The sequence below is a fragment of the Lithobates pipiens genome, unplaced genomic scaffold (genome assembly GCF_037356315.1).
Source record: "Lithobates pipiens isolate NorthernLeopardFrog02 unplaced genomic scaffold, aLitPip1_a1.2 Scaffold_27, whole genome shotgun sequence".
In the NCBI taxonomy this organism is placed as follows: Eukaryota; Metazoa; Chordata; class Amphibia; order Anura; family Ranidae; genus Lithobates; species Lithobates pipiens.
Window position 1 is genome coordinate 190,025,219 of NW_027507788.1, and position 19,142 is coordinate 190,044,360.

A 19,142-nucleotide genomic window follows, 5' to 3' on the forward strand; every position below is an offset into this window, starting at 1 on the left:
AGGTGTGTGTCCAAGTATATCTGGCGTAGAAGGAACACTGCATTTCATAAAAAGAACATTATACCAACAGTAAAATATGGTGGTGGTAGTGTGATGGTCTGGGGCTGTTTTGCTGCTTCAGGACCTGGAAGACTTGCCGTGATAAAAGGAACTATGAATTCTGCTGTCTACCAAGAGATCCTGAAGGAGAATGTCCGACCATCTGTTCGTGTACTCAAGCTGAAACCAACTTGGGTTCTGCAGCAGGACAATGATCCTAAACACACCAGCAAGTCCACCACCGAATGGCTGAAGAAAAACAAAATGAAGACTTTGGAGTGGCCTAGCCAAAGTTCTGACCTGAATCCTATTGAGATGTTGTGGTATGACCTTAAAAAGGCCGTTCATGCTCGAAAACCCTCTAATGTAACTGAATTAGGACAATTCTGCAAAGATGAGTGGGCCAAAATTCCTCCGGGACGCTGTAAAAGCCTCATTGCACGTTATCGCAAATGCTTGGTTGCAGTTGTTGCTGCTAAGGGTGGCCCAACCAGTTATTAGGTTTAGGGGGCAATCACTTTTTCACACAGGGCCATGATGGTTTGGATTTTTTTTCACCTTTAATAATAAACACCTTCATTTACAAATTGCATTTTGTGTTTACTTGTGTTGTCCTTGACTATTGTTTAAATTGGTTTGATGTTCCGAAACACTTAAGTGTGACAAACATGCAAAGGAACAGGAAATGAGGAAGGGGGCAAACACTTTTTCACACCACTGTATACACATACACACACGAGACTGACTGTATATATATATATATATATATATATATATATATATATATATATATATATTAAATACACTGCAGCTAACTGAATAACCTGCCTGCCTGCTCAATCTAAATCACACTCTCTCTCCAATTCTCGCCAACAACACACTACACAGGGCCGCCGTGCAGGCAGCCTTATATAGTGTGGGGTGTGGACTTAGTCCCCCTGAGCCATAATTGGCCAAAGGCATCCTGCCTTTGGCCGATTATGTCTCTCTTAGCTGAAGGTGCTGGAATTGGCCAAAGCACACAGGTCATGGTGCATGCTTTAGCCAATCATCATACACTAATGCACTGTGCTCTCGAAGTAAATTATGGGGCATTACGCGACGCTCGAATTTGGCGTGAGCACCCCATAATGTTAGTTTTTCGACAAACGGGCGAACACTCAATGTTCGAGTCGAACTCACGTTCGACCCGAACATAAAGCTCATCCCTAGTAACAATGTGAACAATGTCCACAGGGGAAGGAACCATATGTGGAAGGACAGTGTTTTTTATTTTTAAATGGATTTAACCTTATCTTCGCTATGAACCAAATTATCTTTAATTGAAGAAGCACGTTTATAAGTGACCAAAGGATTAATTGGTATAAATTCTCTGGTCATCTGTCAGAATAGACCAATTTTTTTTAATAATTCCTCTAATTTCTATAGGTTGACTTGAATAGCACATAATGATCCTCATGGGGTCAAAATTTGAGTTCTTTTTTAAAGTTCGATTGAAATAAGAGTTTTTGACGTGACTGACCAATTGTTTTATTATAAGCCCTCCGTAGACATGAACGACTATATTCCCGGGCTAATAATCTGTCCTGAAGTTTACCCGCCTCTAGTCTAAACAAATCATTATTGGAACAGTTCCTTTGCAACCAAACATACTGTCCATAGGATATCAAGTCTTTTAGAGGGATAGGATGAAATGCAATACTATATTACCAGCAGTGCCTTTTCGATACAAAGTACTGACTAATCTTTCATCTTCCTTCTGAGTCACAGATTATTTGGACATCCAAGAAGGTGATGGTCTGTTTGTCATATGTCATTGTGAATGTTAAATTGAACTTGTTAGTATCGATTTTCTGGAAGAACTCTTTAAGGGTATCCTCCGATCCCTCTTATATGATGAAGACGTCATCAATGTACCTGAGCCACATAAATATGTGGCCCAGGTAATCAACAAGATCCTCATGTAGAGAGAGAGGTATTGCTCCTACTCCCCCAGGTACAAATACAAACTGGCGTAGGATGGGGCACAACATATCCCAATTGCTACTCCTTGCACCTGGAGGTAGTGGGAGCAATCAAATAAAAAATAGTTATGATTGAGAATATAGTCCAGTCCTGTTAGAATGAACTCATTTCGAGCCCCATCATGTCTTGATCCCTGTCATAGGACTTTCTGTAGAGCTGCCAGGCCACCTGAATGGGGAATGGAGCTGTACAGAGCTTAAACGTGAATTGTGACGAGAAGAGAATCCTTTGGAATGATGATTTTGTTAATTAATTGTAAAAAGTGTATAGTATCCTTAACAAAGGAAGGCAGGGAAAAGACATAGGGCTGTAAATAGAAATCAATGACTCTACTCAAGTTCTCTGTGATACCTCTGTTGCCAGAGATAATCGGTCTACCTGTAAGTGAGGTTGAATTTTTTATGAATTTTGGGTAAACTGTAGAAGGTAGGCACCCAGGGGTGCTTAGTCCTTAGAAATTCAAAAAGATCTTTGCATATAGTCCCACTGTCATAGGCTTGATCCACCATCCCATAAAAGTCTTGATTGTACTAATTTATAAGTGTAATAGAAATGGTACGATACCAACTGGCGTTATCCAGAATTTTCTTGCACATTAGGATATATTCTTCGTTGTCCATTAGGACAACATTGCCCCCTTATCTGATGGTTTAATTGTAATGGAGTCATTATTACATAACGATTTTCTTCCAAGGACAGAATAGAGGGAGTGTTTTTTTCCTGATAGTTTACAAATATCTTTTTTTTTTTTTTTTTTTTGCAAATCTTTTTATTAAAGTTTATGCAGTAAACAACAGCAAGCAAACTAACAAACAAAAAAGAACACATACATTGGTCACGACTACAGTTACAGGCGTGATGTATACAGATTTGTAATACAAGATAGTTTGGTACATACAGAATATGACGGAGAGTCTAAGGCACCTCATTGGCCACAGATAGCTGACTCCATGAGCAGCAGGACAACTTGGGGTTACAACACTCTACTCAGACATATGACATTTCCACTGGTGCAGTTTCCCGGTTACTAGCAAAGGGTAACTTGTTAAGTAGGCTACGGGTCAGAGGCTGTGGAGGTGTCAGCCAGCCAGCTGGACCAGACCTTGTCATATTTTTGCGGGCAGCCCCTATTAGCATAGCAGTCTTTGTAAAGAGGCAGGCTGTCGTTGACCAATTTCTTCCACAGGGAGAGAGGAGGGGGAGTTGGCTTACGCCAGCTGAGGGCTATGGCCTTGCGGGCGTAGAAAAGGAGAAGCCCAACCAGGGTGCGTCGCGCCACAGTGGGAATAATATGATCTATCAGGCCCAGTATGCAAATTTCTATGGAGGGCTGGAGCGATATGGAGGTGACCTGTGTAATGACCCTCAGTATCTCCTTCCAATAGTCGACAATGGCCGGGCAGGTCCAAAAAATATGAGTGAAGTCCCCCGGTATTGTCCCACAACGCCAACACCCCGGGGGGGAGACGGGGTTCATTTTGTGCAATCTATATGGGGTGAAATATGCTCGGTGGACCATCTTAAACTGTATTAGCCGGTCTCTCAGGGAGACCAGGGATCTGAAAGGGAAGTCCCACATGTCATCCCAATCATCATTATCAAAGGTGGGAATGTCGCGCACCCATTTGTCTCTGAGCTTTCCCAAGGTAGGGAGGGAGGTCGTTATCAAATGGGAGTAAAGTTTCGAGGTGGGCTTATTTTCACATCTGGACGTGAGGAGGTCCTCTAGTGCGGACTGGACAACCTGGGGGGGAGACCCGGAGAACTGGCATCTGAAGGCATGGGAGAGTTGAATATATCTAAAAAAATAGCTCTGCGGGATGTTGAAGTCAGAAATCAACTTGGGGAATGGGGCCAGCGATTGGTCGGAAATTATTTGGTCTGCTGTTTTAACGTTAAACTTAGTCCAAGCATGGGGTTCAGGTAGTTTGTAAAACTGCTCCAGGGTGGGGTTCAACCACAAGGGGGCAGCTGGAGAAAGGGCATTGGCAGGGTATTTTTCAAGTTTAAGTCCTGCCCCCCATGCACGCAACGTGGTGCGCATGGAGGGGGTCAACGGGTATGGGGCTTTTGGGCCACGATACAGCAAAAATTTCAGCGCTTCCAGTGACTTCACCACCGCCGCCTCAACCAAGGTGGCAGGGTTCGTCCTATCAGGAGTGAGCCACCAAGCCGCAGTAACCAGCTGGGTGGCTAAAAAATATTTGTACAGGTCAGGGCACGCCAGTCCTCCCTGGGAGGACGGACGTGTAAGCGTTGACCATCCATACCTGGGGGACTGGCCCCCCCAGATAAAGGAGGTAAAAAGGCTATGCAGTCGGGAGAAAAATGATTTAGGGATCCATTGCGGGGATTGACGAAGTAGGTAGAGAAGTTTGGGCAGGATTTTCATTTTTATCAGGTTTATCCGCCCTAGCAATGATAGGGGTAGAGATTCCCATGCCTTCAGTCGCAGCCACGTCTCCTGAACCACTGGGGATAGATTCAGAGGTATGAAGTCCGAAGCCTGCCTCGAGACCACCACCCCAAGGTACTTGAAGCTCTCCACCCACTGTAGAGGTATATCGGGGGGGCGGTGTCGCGGGCTGCTGGGTCTATAGGGAACAGAAGTGACTTTGACCAATTAACCTTAAGGCCCGTGATCGTGGAGAATGAGTTCAGAATTTGTAGTGCCCCTCTGAGAGAGGAGTCCGCATCGTTAAGGAAGAGAAGGAGGTCGTCCGCATACAGGGCGACCCTCTCCTCCAGCCAGCCAACAAGCAGGCCCCTAATGTGCAGGGAGGTACGTAAGGACTCCGCCAGGGGTTCCATTACGATGGCGAACAGGGCCGGAGAAAGAGGGCAGCCCTGTCTCGTGCCTCTGGACAGAGGAAAGGACCGGGAGAGACCCCCCCCAGCTTAATGGCTGACGTGGGGTGCTGGTAGAGCGTCTGTAACCATGTAATAAATACCAAGGGGAACCCCATCCTGCGGAGGACCTCCCACAGAAAAGGCCACTCCACAGTGTCGAAGGCCTTCTCTATGTCCAGGGAGGCCACCACCCGGGAACCCTCATTGAGGTGTTGTGCATGTATGTTGGTAAACAGGCGTCTTAAGTTGATGTCCGTGGCTCTGTTGGGCATAAAACCGGTCTGGTCCGTCTCTATCACAGATGGCAGAAGGGGCTGTAGTCTCATAGTGAGCAATTTGGTAAGGATTTTGAAGTCTGCATTTAGGAGGGCGATAGGCCTATATGAGGCGCAGGATGTGGGGTCCTTAGGGGCTTTATGGATTAGTATTATGTGTGCATGACTCATGGAGGTGGGAAGGGTGCCCTCGCCAGACAGTGAGTATATAGCTGGGCCAGCCGGGGGGCAAGAAGGGCCCCATGGGTTTTGTAGAACTCCATGGGGAGACCATCTGGACCCGGGGATTTTCCTGCAGGAAAGGAGCAAATTGCCCTCTGTACCTCCTCCGGGGTAATGGGCTTCACCAAATTTTCTCTCTCGGCGTCCGAGAGCCAGCCGAGTGCCAGGGGGTCCAGCCAAGGCGCCAGGTCCTGTGGCATGAGATCCGAGGGAAGCACAGAGGTATAAAGGGAACCATAGTATTGCCGAAATGCGTCCAAAATGTCTGGGAGAGAGGAGACCGATTCACCCGAAGGGGACACCACACTAGGTATCACCGTCAGGGGCAGGTCGTGTTGAGCTAACATTGCCAGGAGGCGACCGTTCCGGTCCCCCTGCTCGAAAAATCTTTGCTTGTTGCGGTAAAGGTCCAGTCTGGTAAGCTCTGTGAGGTGGAGGTGTAATTCACGTTTCGCCGCATTAAGGGCTTCAAAACTAGAGTTGGTGGGGTCAGCTGTGTAGGCCTCAGTCTGGGTATCTACCTTGCTCTGTAGCTCAGTCGTGGTGGCAGCTTGCTCTCTACGGATCCCAGCTATGGAGGAAATATAATGACCTCTACTGAAGGCCTTGAATGCGTCCCAAGTAACCCCTGGGGAGGAGGACCCTGCATTAATCTGCCAGTATTCGGCAAGGCGGGGCGGGATAGTGTTGGTCAAATCGGCGTTGGAGAGCCAGTGGGTTCCCAGGAGCCAAAGGGCTGAGGTTCGGGAAGTAGGGGAGCGGACATTAAGGAGGAGGGGGCAGTGGTCCGACAGCCCGCTGGGCAAATACGTGGCGTCTAGCACGTCCGATAGCATGGCAGGATTGGCAAAAGCTAAGTCGATGCGTGAGGACGTTTTATAGGTGGTGGAAAAGCAGGAGTAGGCCCTAGTCGAGGGGTGTTTCCACCTCCAGACCTCCGTCACTCCCATGGCCTGCGCCCAATTGGGTAGGTCTGAGGAGCATTGTTTGGGGGGGACTGGCCTGTCTAAGTCTGGAGCTAGGATAGCGTTAAAATCGCCCATAAGTAGCAGCCTAGCGGGGCAGTATGGGGTAACCTTTTCCAGGATAGTGTATAAGGTGGATGCTGAAAAGGGAGGAGGCAGGTATACATTAACCACAATATATCTCGTACCCCAAACTGTAAAAACTACTATCACGTATTTGCCCTGAGGGTCGGTGTGAATCTGCTCCACTGCACAGGGAAAGGATTTGCTGATCAGCACCGAGACCCCCCTGGCATAGGTAGAATAGGAGGCATGAAAGGCTCTCTGGATCCACGGCTTCTTTAGTGCCAACAGTTTGCTGCCCATGAGGTGTGTCTCCTGGAGCAGTATCATATGAGGGGAGTGCAATTTAAGATATTTAAACAGAATTGCTCTTTTAAATTTAGAATTGAGCCCCCGGACATTCCAGGATAGGAAATTAAAAGAGGACATGTCACGTGTGGCCATCAGAACAAATATCTTTGATACTCTGCTTTAGAAAGATGGCGACACTTTGATTTGTGTTTAGAGATGGAAATTTCATGGACAATTTTTTTAAATAAACTCGTAGGATTTTGTGTTGATTTGTTTACTTCCTCAAAAAGTTTACCAAGGTCTAACTGATCTATTATATCAGATGTGTTACTCTCCTGGAATAGGAGTGTCAAGACACGTAACGCTTTAAATTCTCTCATACTGTATTTTGACCAATCAGTGGTATCTAAATCTATGCTTCTTTTTTCATATTGGCATTTTAACATTAATTCATGAGTAAATAGGTGTAATCTGTTACTATTTCAAAAAGGTGGATGGATGAAAGAAAATTAGCTTGAAAATTATTATTAGACTTCTTAGGTAACGATTGATCTAGAGTAGGGATGAGCTTCGAGTTCGAGTCAAACTCATGTTCTGTTTGCCTGTTTGCCTGTTCAGCGAACAGTGAACAATTTGGGCTGTTCGCAGCAAATTGGAAAAGCCGGAACACCCTATACAAGTCTATGGGAGAAATCTAAAGTGCTCATTTTAAAGGGTAATATGCAGGTTACTGTCCTAAAAAGTGTTTGGGGACCCGGGTCCTGCCCCAGGGGACATGGATCAATGCAAAAAAAAGTTTTAAAAACGGCCGTTTTTTCAGGAGCAGTGATTTTAATAATGATTAAAGTGAAACAATAAAAGTGTAATATTCCTTTAAATTTCGTAGCTGGGGGGTATCTATAGTATGCCTGTGAAGGGGCGCATGTTTCTGGTGCTTAGAACTGTCCCTGCACAAAGTGTCATTTGTGCAGGAAAAAAAGTCTTTTAAAATCACTTGCGGCTAAATTGTCGGGTCTCCGTAATACAGAGAACACTCAATGAGTGTTCTCTGTATTAGCCGACAATTCATTCATTCATTGATTAAAAAAAAAAAAAAAAAAAAAAAAAAAAGCGTGGGGGTTCCCCTAAATTCAATTACCAGGCCCTTCAGGTCTGACATGGATATTAAGGGGAACCCTGTGTCAAATTTAAAAAAAAATTGACGTGGGGGTCCCCCCAAATATCCATACCAGACCCTTCAGGTCTGATATGGATATTAAGGGGAACCCCGCATCAAATTTTTTAAAAAAATTGACGTGGGGGTCCCCCTAAAAATCCATATCAGACCCTTTATCCGAGCACGCAACCTGGCAGGCCGCAGGAAAAGAGGGGGGGACGAGAGAGCGGCCCCCCTCCCTCCTGAACCGTACCAGGCCACATACCCTCAACATTGGGAGGATGCTTTGGGGGTCTGTGACCCCTCAAAGCACCTTGTCCCCATGTTGATAAGGACAAGGGCCTCATCCTCACAACCCTGGCCGTTGGTTGTGAGGGTCTGCGGGCGGGGGGCTTATCAGAATCTGGAAGCCCCCTTTAACAAGGGGACCCCCAGATCCCGGCCCCCCCCTGTTTGAAATGGTAAGGGGGTACAAAAGTACCCCTACCATTTCACAAAGAAAGTGTCAAAATGGTTAAATAAGACAAACACACTTTTGAAAAATTCCTTTATTAAAAATGAAAAAAATAAAAAAAAGATTCCAGCGGTGCTAATCCACTCTTGCTATCCAGCGACGGATCTCCGGGGTCCAGCGATGGATGATCATATCCAGCGACGGGGGATCTCTCAGTCCAGCGCTGTCCATACATCCTTCTTCTGTCTCCACTCCGGAGACACTGCAGAGAGCCCAGGGCTGACGTTTCTTATATTAGGAGGGCGGGGCCACCCGTCACCTGACCCCGCCCCTCTGACGCTGGAGAGGGAAGCCAGGGGTTCCCCAGTGACGTGTGGGTGACCCCGCCCCCTCTGATGTAACGCAGGTTTCCGTTACATCAGAGGGGGCGGGGTCACCCACACGTCACTGGGGAACCCCTGGCTCCCTTCACCAGCGTCAGAGGGGGCGGGGTCAGGTGACGGGTGGCCCCGCCCTCCTAATATAAGAAACGTCAGCGCTGGGCTCTCTGCAGTGTCTCCGGAGTGGAGACAGAAGAAGGATGTATGGACAGCGCTGGACTGAGAGATCCCCCGTCGCTGGATATGATCATCCATCGCTGGACCCCGGAGATCCGTCGCTGGATAGCAAGAGGGGATTAGCACCGCTGGAATCTTTTTTTTATTTTTTTCATTTTTAATAAAGGAATTTTTCAAAAGTGTGTTTGTCTTATTTAACCATTTTGACACTTTCTTTGTGAAATGGTAGGGGTACTTTTGTACCCCCTTACCATTTCAAACAGGGGGGGCCAGGATCTGGGGGTCCCCTTGTTAAAGGGGGCTTCCAGATTCTGATAAGCCCCCCGCCCGCAGACCCTCACAACCAACGGCCAGGGTTGTGAGGATGAGGCCCTTGTCCTTATCAACATGGGGACAAGGTGCTTTGAGGGGTCACAGACCCCCAAAGCATCCTCCCAATGTTGAGGGTATGTGGCCTGGTACGGTTCAGGAGGGAGGGGGGGCCGCTCTCTCGTCCCCCCCTCTTTTTCTGTGGCCTGCCAGGTTGCGTGCTCGGATAAAGGGTCTGATATGAATTTTTAGGGGGACCCCCACGTCAATTTTTTTTTTTAATTTGATGCGGGGTTCCCCTTAATATCCATATCAGACCTGAAGGGTCTGGTATGGATATTTGGGGGGACCCCCACGTCAATTTTTTTTAAATTTGACACGGGGTTCCCCTTAATATTCATGTCAGACCTGAAGGGCCTGGTAATTGAATTTAGGGGAACCCCCACGCTTTTTTTTTTTAATCAATGAATGAATGAATTGTCGGCTAATGCAGAGAACACTCATTGAGTGTTCTCTGTATTACGGAGACCCGACAATTTAGCCGCAAGTGATTTTAAAAGACTTTTTTTCCTGCACAAATGACACTTTGTGCAGGGACAGTTCTAAGCACCAGAAACATGCACCCCTTCACAGGCATACTATAGATACCCCCCAGCTACGAAATTTAAAGGAATATTACACTTTTATTGTTTCACTTTAATCATTATTAAAATCACTGCTCCTGAAAAAACGGCAGTTTTTAAAACTTTTTTTTGCACAGTTTTTAGGACAGTAACCTGCATATTACCCTTTAAAATGAGCACTTTAGATTGTGAACGTTCGAGTCCCATAGACTTTAATAGGGTTCTAAAGTTCACACGAAGTTTACAGTGGTGTGAAAAAGTGTTTGCCCCCTTCCTCATTGCCTGTTCCTTTGCATGTTTGTCACACTTAAGTGTTTCGGAACATCAAACCAATTTAAACAATAGTCAAGGACAACACAAGTAAACACAAAATGCAATTTGTAAATGAAGGTGTTTATTATTAAAGGTGAAAAAAAATCCAAACCATCATGGCCCTGTGTGAAAAAGTGATTGCCCCCGAAACCTAATAACTGGTTGGGCCACCCTTAGCAGCAACAACTGCAACCAAGCATTTGCGATAACGTGCAATGAGGCTTTTACAGCGTCCTGGAGGAATTTTGGCCCACTCATCTTTGCAGAATTGTCCTAATTCAGTTACATTAGAGGGTTTTTTGAGCATGAACGGCCTTTTTAAGGTCATACCACAACATCTCAATAGGATTCAGGTCAGGACTTTGGCTAGGCCACTCCAAAGTCTTCATTTTGTTTTTCTTCAGCCATTCGGTGGTGGACTTGCTGGTGTGTTTAGGATCATTGTCCTGCTGCAGAACCCAAGTTCGTTTCAGCTTGAGTACACGAACAGATGCTCGGACATTCTCCTTCAGGCTCTCTTTGTAGACAGCAGAATTCATAGTTCCTTTTATCATGGCAAGTCTTCCAGGTCCTGAAGCAGCAAAACAGCCCCAGACCATCACACTACCACCACCATATTTTACTGTTGGTATAATGTTCTTTTTATGAAATGCAGTGTTCCTTCTACGCCAGATATACTTGGACACACACCTTCCAAAGAGTTCCACTTTTGTCTCATCGGTCCACAGAATGTTGTCCCAAAAGTCTTGGGGATCATCAAGATGTGTTGTGGAGAAATTGAGACGAGCTTTGATGTTCTTTTTGCTCAGCAGTGGTTTTCTCCTTGGAACTCTGCCATGCAGGCCATTTTTGCCCAGTCTTTTCCTGATGGTGGAGGCATGAACGCTGACCTTAACTGAGGCAAGTGAGGCCTGCAGTTCCTTGGACGTTGTTGTGGGGTCTTTTGTGACCTCTTGGATGAGTCGTCGCTGCGCTCTTGGGGTAATTTTGGGCGGCCGGCCACTCCTGGGAAGGTTCACCACTGTTCCATGTCTTCGCCATTTGTGGATAATGGCTCTCACTGTGGTTCGCTGGATTCCCAAAGCTTTGGAAATGGCTTTATAACCCTTTCCAGACTGATAGATCTCAATTACTTTCTTTCTCAATTGTTCCTGAATTTCTTTGGGTCTCGGCATGATGTGTAGCTTTTAAGGATCTTCTGGTGGACCTTACTGTGTCAAGCAGCTCCTATTTAAGTGATGCCTTGATTGTGAACAGGTGTGGCAATAATCAGGCCTGGGTGTGGCTAGAGAAATTGAACTCAGGTGTGGACAACCACAGTTATAGTATGTTTTAACAAGGGGGGGCAATCACTTTTTCACACAGGGCCATGATGGTTTGGATTTTTTTTCACCTTTAATAATAAACACCTTCATTTACAAATTGCATTTTGTGTTTACTTGTGTTGTCCTTGACTATTGTTTAAATTGGTTTGATGTTCCGAAACACTTAAGTGTGACAAACATGCAAAGGAACAGGAAATGAGGAAGGGGGCAAACACTTTTTCACACCACTGTAGGTTTGTTCGCAGGTTCTGGTGCGAACCGAACAGGGGGGTGTTCGGCTCATCCCTAATCTAGAGAATGATGAGGTCTATTGGGGTGCATATTGTTTACATGCCATTTGTATGCCCTTCCTTCTGTGAAAGAATTTTTATCTCTCCAAAACTTTTTCTCTTTTTTCTGTAAGATATTTTTGTTAGTATAGATAAATGTTCTTTTAATTTAATCTTCCGTTTGGAGTATAGCGCATGGTCTTTAAAAGACGCAAGCGCCAACTCCAAAGTGCTGATTTCTTTGTCCAGTAAATCAATTTGTTTGTTGTATACCTTCGTAAGAATGGACATCATCTCCTGTGAGCATCTCTGCAAGTTGCCCTCCCATTCTCTTTTACATTCCTTGCTGATTTGTTCAATATTGGGAAATATTTGAATTCATAGCCCATGTGGGTTGATTTTATCTTTGGCATAGCGATCAAATGATCTGTTATGCCAAAAAAGCCCAGACTTTTTCTCCAGTATTCTATTAAGTTTTTGAAAAAGGGAAGAAATTTGGGTCTCAATCTGATGCCCCTGTTTGAAATCCGTTTCGTAGCTAGACATCAAAGTCATCCATTCATTACCCTGAAAATTACAAATTTTTATGATCAATAACAGTAATATATACAAAGGGAAAAAGGAACAGAAATATAAAAATATACAACCAGGCCATAGCACACCTTAATTACAACTCATATGGGTTGGGGGAGGGATAGGGGTGGGTGTTTAACCACCCAAAAGATATAGAATAGAAAAACACATATACGTGAGCTAATGGTGCTGCACACCCCAAAACATTTATAAAATGGAGAAGTTCCCTCATGGGGTTTTTTAGCAGCCAAGAAATTATTTAAAGATTTTTAATTAAAAAAATGTATTGTATCAAAAAGCAATTTGACATTTACATGAGAGTTGTAAAAAATAGTGCTCGGCATTCACGTGAAAATGACAAAACCACCAATCAAGATGAAATAACATGTTGTATGAAATTTTAGTAAAATAGCATTTTATTGCCAAAGAAAAATCATACACATAGAATGCCTACCCATTTTGACCCATCTAATTGTGGTCTTCTTTAAGGGGGCATTTTATTCTATGCAGAAAAAAAAAAGGAAATTATTTTACATTTTAATAATCATTTTATTTATTTACCCATGTATTTAATCACACAAAAAATGTATATTTACCAATCAAGACGATGGAAGAGAGAAAGACATGTCCTATAGCCAGAGATTTCTTTTAAAAGCAGCTCATTCCAGCAATCCCAAAAATATTAGTGTGTCATCTCCACCTCCTATGACATGGACCCTGCCCTGAAGGAACTTACAAGAGACCATTTGTTTGGACCCCCGGAGAGGGAGACAGGGAGGGGAGCGAACAGTCACCTCTAGTGTGTCATAATAAACATATTCTTTTTATATTGTTTTCAATAAATGATAATAAACAAGATTTGAAACTAAATATTTGGATCTTTAATATTATTAATATGTAGATTATATATTTTTTACTCATTATTTATGGCAATAATGGAGATCCATATAAATGCCATGTGACAAAAAATTGAATTAAATTTAATAAAAATGGCATAAAATAAAATGTATTGAATGAATAAAAGTGATGATGATGATCAGTGTGTGAGTGTGCTGTGTTGTGTATGAATTAATAAAAACTCGCGATATGAGCACGCATATATGACACACCGTTGATGTGATGACATAACAATGTGATAAAGGAGCTTAAATGGCTTCCAAAGGTCTGTATCTATATTGGTGAATTCAAGTGAAAATATTAGTGACTATAAAGATTATCTGGAAAAGATTAAAAGTAGTATTACACCCCCCATCCCAAGACTTACTTGTTGGCATTGTTTTCAATGTGTCTGTGTGTCGTCAGCTATACTGGGATCACTGAAGGATCCACAAGAGCTGTTGGTATATATATATATATATATATATATATACTTCCTAAATGGTTTAATTATGTACAGGTGCCTGTCTCCCTGCCCCTTCCTCCAAAAAACTCCTGTAAGTCCTGACCGCTGTCATGGCAGTCACCTCGTGATTTGCTCTGCGTGACCCTGGAAATCTCTGTCACTTCTGTTGCAAAAGTATTACGACATTATGCGCATGCACCCCCACAACTGTGCATGCGCGCAACGCCAAATGACGCACGGCCATGATTGCGGGACGCCGCCGGAGGAATGTGTTAGGTTCTTTTCTTTTTGGAAAAATTAAAAGAGAAGTGTTTTTTTTTTTTCTTTAGATCCATACTTACCTAGGTAAATGCTGCATCAGACCGATGCTGCATCTGTCTCTCAGTGTCCCTGCACTGAGAACTGAGCCACCGAACATCGCCGATGGCTCGGTTCTCACACCTCCCTGAGCGGAGAGCTGCTGACTGTTAGTCAGCATCTCATCCTGTTCTGTGCCTCCACGCTTACTGGAGCACTGAGCTGAGAAGGGGCAGTGAGTGGCTGTCTCAGCGGCTCGCTAAGACTCCCATCAGTCAAGACAGCTGGCGGATCCAGACTTCTGAAGTTGGGATAACGCACTCTACTGATTGTAGTGGTGTCAACGGAGAGCGGACTTCAGACCGCTCTCTGCTGAAAATGGATTGCACTCCTGTGTCCCATAGGAGAAGTCCAGCCTAAAAAGCACAGGCTGGATTTCTCCTTTAACTACTTCCATACCGGGTACTTTCCCCCCTTCCTGCACAGGACAATTTTTAGCTTTCAGCGCTGTTGCAATTTGAATGACAATTGCACGGTCATACAGAAATGGAAAACTGCGCCAACCCTATACTAAAATAAATAACAAAAAATAGTGACAAAATATATAAGTAATTATCATTAAATGATTATAACGATAAAAAAACACCTTAAGTGCATAAAAAACACAGCAATACATAAAGTAAAAATATCATAAACAAAAGTCCAATCATGGAAAGTTCATAAGTGAGTCCGGATAAACGTTTGTGACACCACAGTGATTCAACACGATCCAAAAAGCGCATAAAGTGCCCGTCACCGTATATTCAATGCGCTTACCAGAAAGTAAACAAATTAGGGCGTTTGTATATATTCGATGGGTCCCATCAAAAGATATCCTCCTTTTTAGTGGGTCAGCTCTCCATCTCCTAATAGTACCTTCCAGATACTAATATACTTCGTGGTCCCAATAAGGAGCTCAGTAATTCCCAAAAAAGAAAGGAGCTAACATGGCATAATAACGTTTGGACAATTTATTAAAAGAAAAAGTAACACACTTACATGTGGATGGATAAAATACAGCTTGTATAAACAGTACATAAAAAGCCGGCCGGCAAACAGGAGCCCGTCCTCCTCTCCAACAACGTGGTGGCGTCACTGCGTGCCCTCCCAGACGCGTTTGGTCATACCTGACGTTGTCAATGGGGAACGGGCAGCGCAGTGACGCTCCGCCTAATAAAGATACTAAAGCGTACCAAGCCTCGTTCTGAGATGCAAGGCTGGGTCCTAATACGCCATTGTAAATAATGGCAAATAGCCCTGAAGCGGGTACAGTCTGTCCGCTGCTAATAATGCAACGGGACTACTTGTGATATAGATCGCTAACGTCCTAAGCATCGTACAGATGTATCTAATGTTCAAAAAATGAAAAAAGGAGACTTGCACATACTAAAGATGACATTAGATTCAAGCCCATGTATGTTAGTGTGCCGCAGGTGCAAAATAAATATTGCATCAGTACCGCACCACATCCCGGTATATAAAAAAAGGGAAACCCAGACATAAAAGGGAATTAACCCAATAATGGAATAGGCAACATACTTTCGTGTAAGGGAGTCAGTGCAAAGGAAACATGCTGAATATCATGTGTCCAGCCAATATATATCAATGGTCACCAAAAAATGTAGGTAGCCAAAAAGGATCACATTAATCAAAAAGTCTTTTTACTATATATTGGCCAGAGAAAATACTATTAAAAATATTCCATGCATGTGGGTTTGACAAAATAATCGCATGAAATTGCTCATGCGTCTAGATCAAACCTTTTGATTGCATAGGAACAGTATCCCAATTTATATCTAAGATTCTATCGGAAGAAAAATCCAAAAATCCAAAATTTAAAGGATATGGAATTAAAAATAAAAATAAAATTAAAAATTCGAAAATTTAGGATATGTGGTGTATAATGTGTAATATGTGGAAAAATAAAAATTAGAGAATGAATATGAGTACACATGTAATGAAAATTTCATACATCTGAACTCCATAACCCAGTCAAACATCTCAGAACCAGCAAGGCCAAAAAGACTATCATGGTACATATGAGAGACAGATTTAACCCACATAGTACATAGAAGATGTATATATGTACGTAAATGAAACAGTCAACCTTAATATCTGAAGTGAGAGAAGAAACTGAGTTAGGAATTGTCAATGAAGGCATTGACATCAGTGTCAATATTGAGTCCAAAGGGGACATAGGTTTTGAGGCGATAGACCCAGGACATTTCAAGTTTTGAAATTTCCCTAACTAAAGAACTGCCCCGCCAGTGAGGCTTGTATTTGTCAATCCCTAAAAAAAGGGTCTTGGAGGGGTCTTTGTTGTGAAATCTCAAATAGTGCTTAGACACAGAATGGTTTGGAAAGCCAATAATGATGTTAGTTATGTGTTCATTAAGTCTGACCTGTAGGGGGCCTGATACATGGATGGTCACGTCTGATACATGGATGGTCACGGCAGATGTGGCCTCCCTGTATACGAGCATTCCGCACAACTTGGGTTTTGCTGCAGTTCATTCCTATCTAGATAGAGACCCTAGGCTCTCTACCCAGCAGGTAGCTTTCCTTATGTCTCTCCTGCAGTTTGCGGCTTCCCATAACTACTTCTGGTTTGGGAGCCAGTTCTATAGACAAACTATGGGCGTAGCTATGGGGGCTAAATATGCCCCCAGCCTGGCTAACCTCTTTATGGCCAAGTGGGAGGAGGATGTCATCTATGCCCACAATATACCTCAGATTGGATTGTGGGCTAGGTACATAGATGACATCCTCCTCCTTTGGAATGGCCAAGAGAGTGATTTGAGGAACTTTTTAGAGTCCCTGAATAACAACGAAAGGGGCATATGTCTTAGTTATGAGTTGAGCCAGGTAAGAATCAACTTTCTGGACTTGAACATTTCAGTGGTAGAGGATCGTTTTGTCACTTCGACATTCTTTAAAGACACGGATAGGAATTCCTTTATTCCTATCGATAGTTGTCACCACATTCCCTGGCTTAGAGCAGTCCCCAAAAGTCAATATATCAGACTTAGACGAAATTGCTCTAGATTAGAGGAATTTCGGGTACAGGCTGAAGTACTTACCTCTAGATTTTTAGAAAAGGGATACCAACAGGAGTTTTTGACCAAAACCCTCAATGAAGTGACCAACATTGACCGTGGTGACCTGTTAGTCGAAAGGGGTCCACGTGTAAATGATTTTCAGGGAAAAGTCCCCTTTATAACCACCTACTCTCTTCAACAGAAGAGTATAAAAAAACTGATAAACAAACACTGGCACATCGTTAGTAGTGATGCCACCTTGAAAAATGTGATCAGTGAAAAACCTCAAGTGGTATTTAGAGGGGCTTCGTCAGTACGTAACCGTCTAGCACCTAATGTTGTTGACCCTCCCGCTAGGAGTAGGGGTTTTTTCGACCAACTCACTGGATTTTATAAATGCGGAAAATGTAGGGTCTGTTCTTTGAATTCCTGCAATCAAAGACGGACCACCACTTTTTGCAGTACGGCCACCGGACTAGACCATAGTATCAAACCGTGCATCACATGTGTCACCACGGGAGTGGTCTATATGTTGCAATGCCCTTGCGGGCTGCAATATGTGGGACGCACAAAACGCCCCCTACAGGTCAGACTTAATGAACTAATAACTAACATCATTATTGGCTTTCCAAACCATTCTGTGTCTAAGCACTATTTGAGATTTCACAACAAAGACCCCTCCAAGACCCTTTTTTTAGGGATTGACAAATACAAGCCTCACTGGCGGGGCAGTTCTTTAGTTAGGGAAATTTCAAAACTTGAAATGTCCTGGGTCTATCGCCTCAAAACCTATGTCCCCTTTGGACTCAATATTGACACTGATGTCAATGCCTTCATTGACAATTCCTAACTCAGTTTCTTCTCTCACTTCAGATATTAAGGTTGACTGTTTCATTTACGTACATATATACATCTTCTATGTACTATGTGGGTTAAATCTGTCTCTCATATGTACCATGATAGTCTTTTTGGCCTTGCTGGTTCTGAGATGTTTGACTGGGTTATGGAGTTCAGATGTATGAAATTTTCATTACATGTGTACTCATATTCATTCTCTAATTTTTATTTTTCCACATATTACACATTATACACCACATATCCTAAATTTTCGAATTTTTAATTTTATTTTTATTTTTAATTCCATATCCTTTAAATTTTGGATTTTTGGATTTTTCTTCCGATAGAATCTTAGATATAAATTGGGATACTGTTCCTATGCAATCAAAAGGTTTGATCTAGACGCATGAGCAATTTCATGCGATTATTTTGTCAAACCCACATGCATGGAATATTTTTAATAGTATTTTCTCTGGCCAATATATAGTAAAAAGACTTTTTGATTAATGTGATCCTTTTTGGCTACCTACATTTTTTGGTGACCATTGATATATATTGGCTGGACACATGATATTCAGCATGTTTCCTTTGCACTGACTCCCTTACACGAAAGTATGTTGCCTATTCCATTATTGGGTTAATTCCCTTTTATGTCTGGGTTTCCCTTTTTTTATATACCGGGATGTGGTGCGGTACTGATGCAATATTTATTTTGCACCTGCGGCACACTAACATACATGGGCTTGAATCTAATGTCATCTTTAGTATGTGCAAGTCTCCTTTTTTCATTTTTTGAACATTAGATACATCTGTACGATGCTTAGGACGTTAGCGATCTATATCACAAGTAGTCCCGTTGCATTATTAGCAGCGGACAGACTGTACCCGCTTCAGGGCTATTTGCCATTATTTACAATGGCGTATTAGGACCCAGCCTTGCATCTCAGAACGAGGCTTGGTACGCTTTAGTATCTTTATTAGGCGGAGCGTCACTGCGCTGCCCGTTCCCCATTGACAACGTCAGGTATGACGAAACGCGTCTGGGAGGGCACGCAGTGACGCCACCACGTTGTTGGAGAGGAGGACGGGCTCCTGTTTGCCGGCCGGCTTTTTATGTACTGTTTATACAAGCTGTATTTTTATCCATCCACATGTAAGTGTGTTACTTTTTCTTTTAATAAATTGTCCAAACGTTATTATGCCATGTTAGCTCCTTTCTTTTTTGGGAATTACTGAGCTCCTTATTGGGACCACGAAGTATATTAGTATCTGGAAGGTACT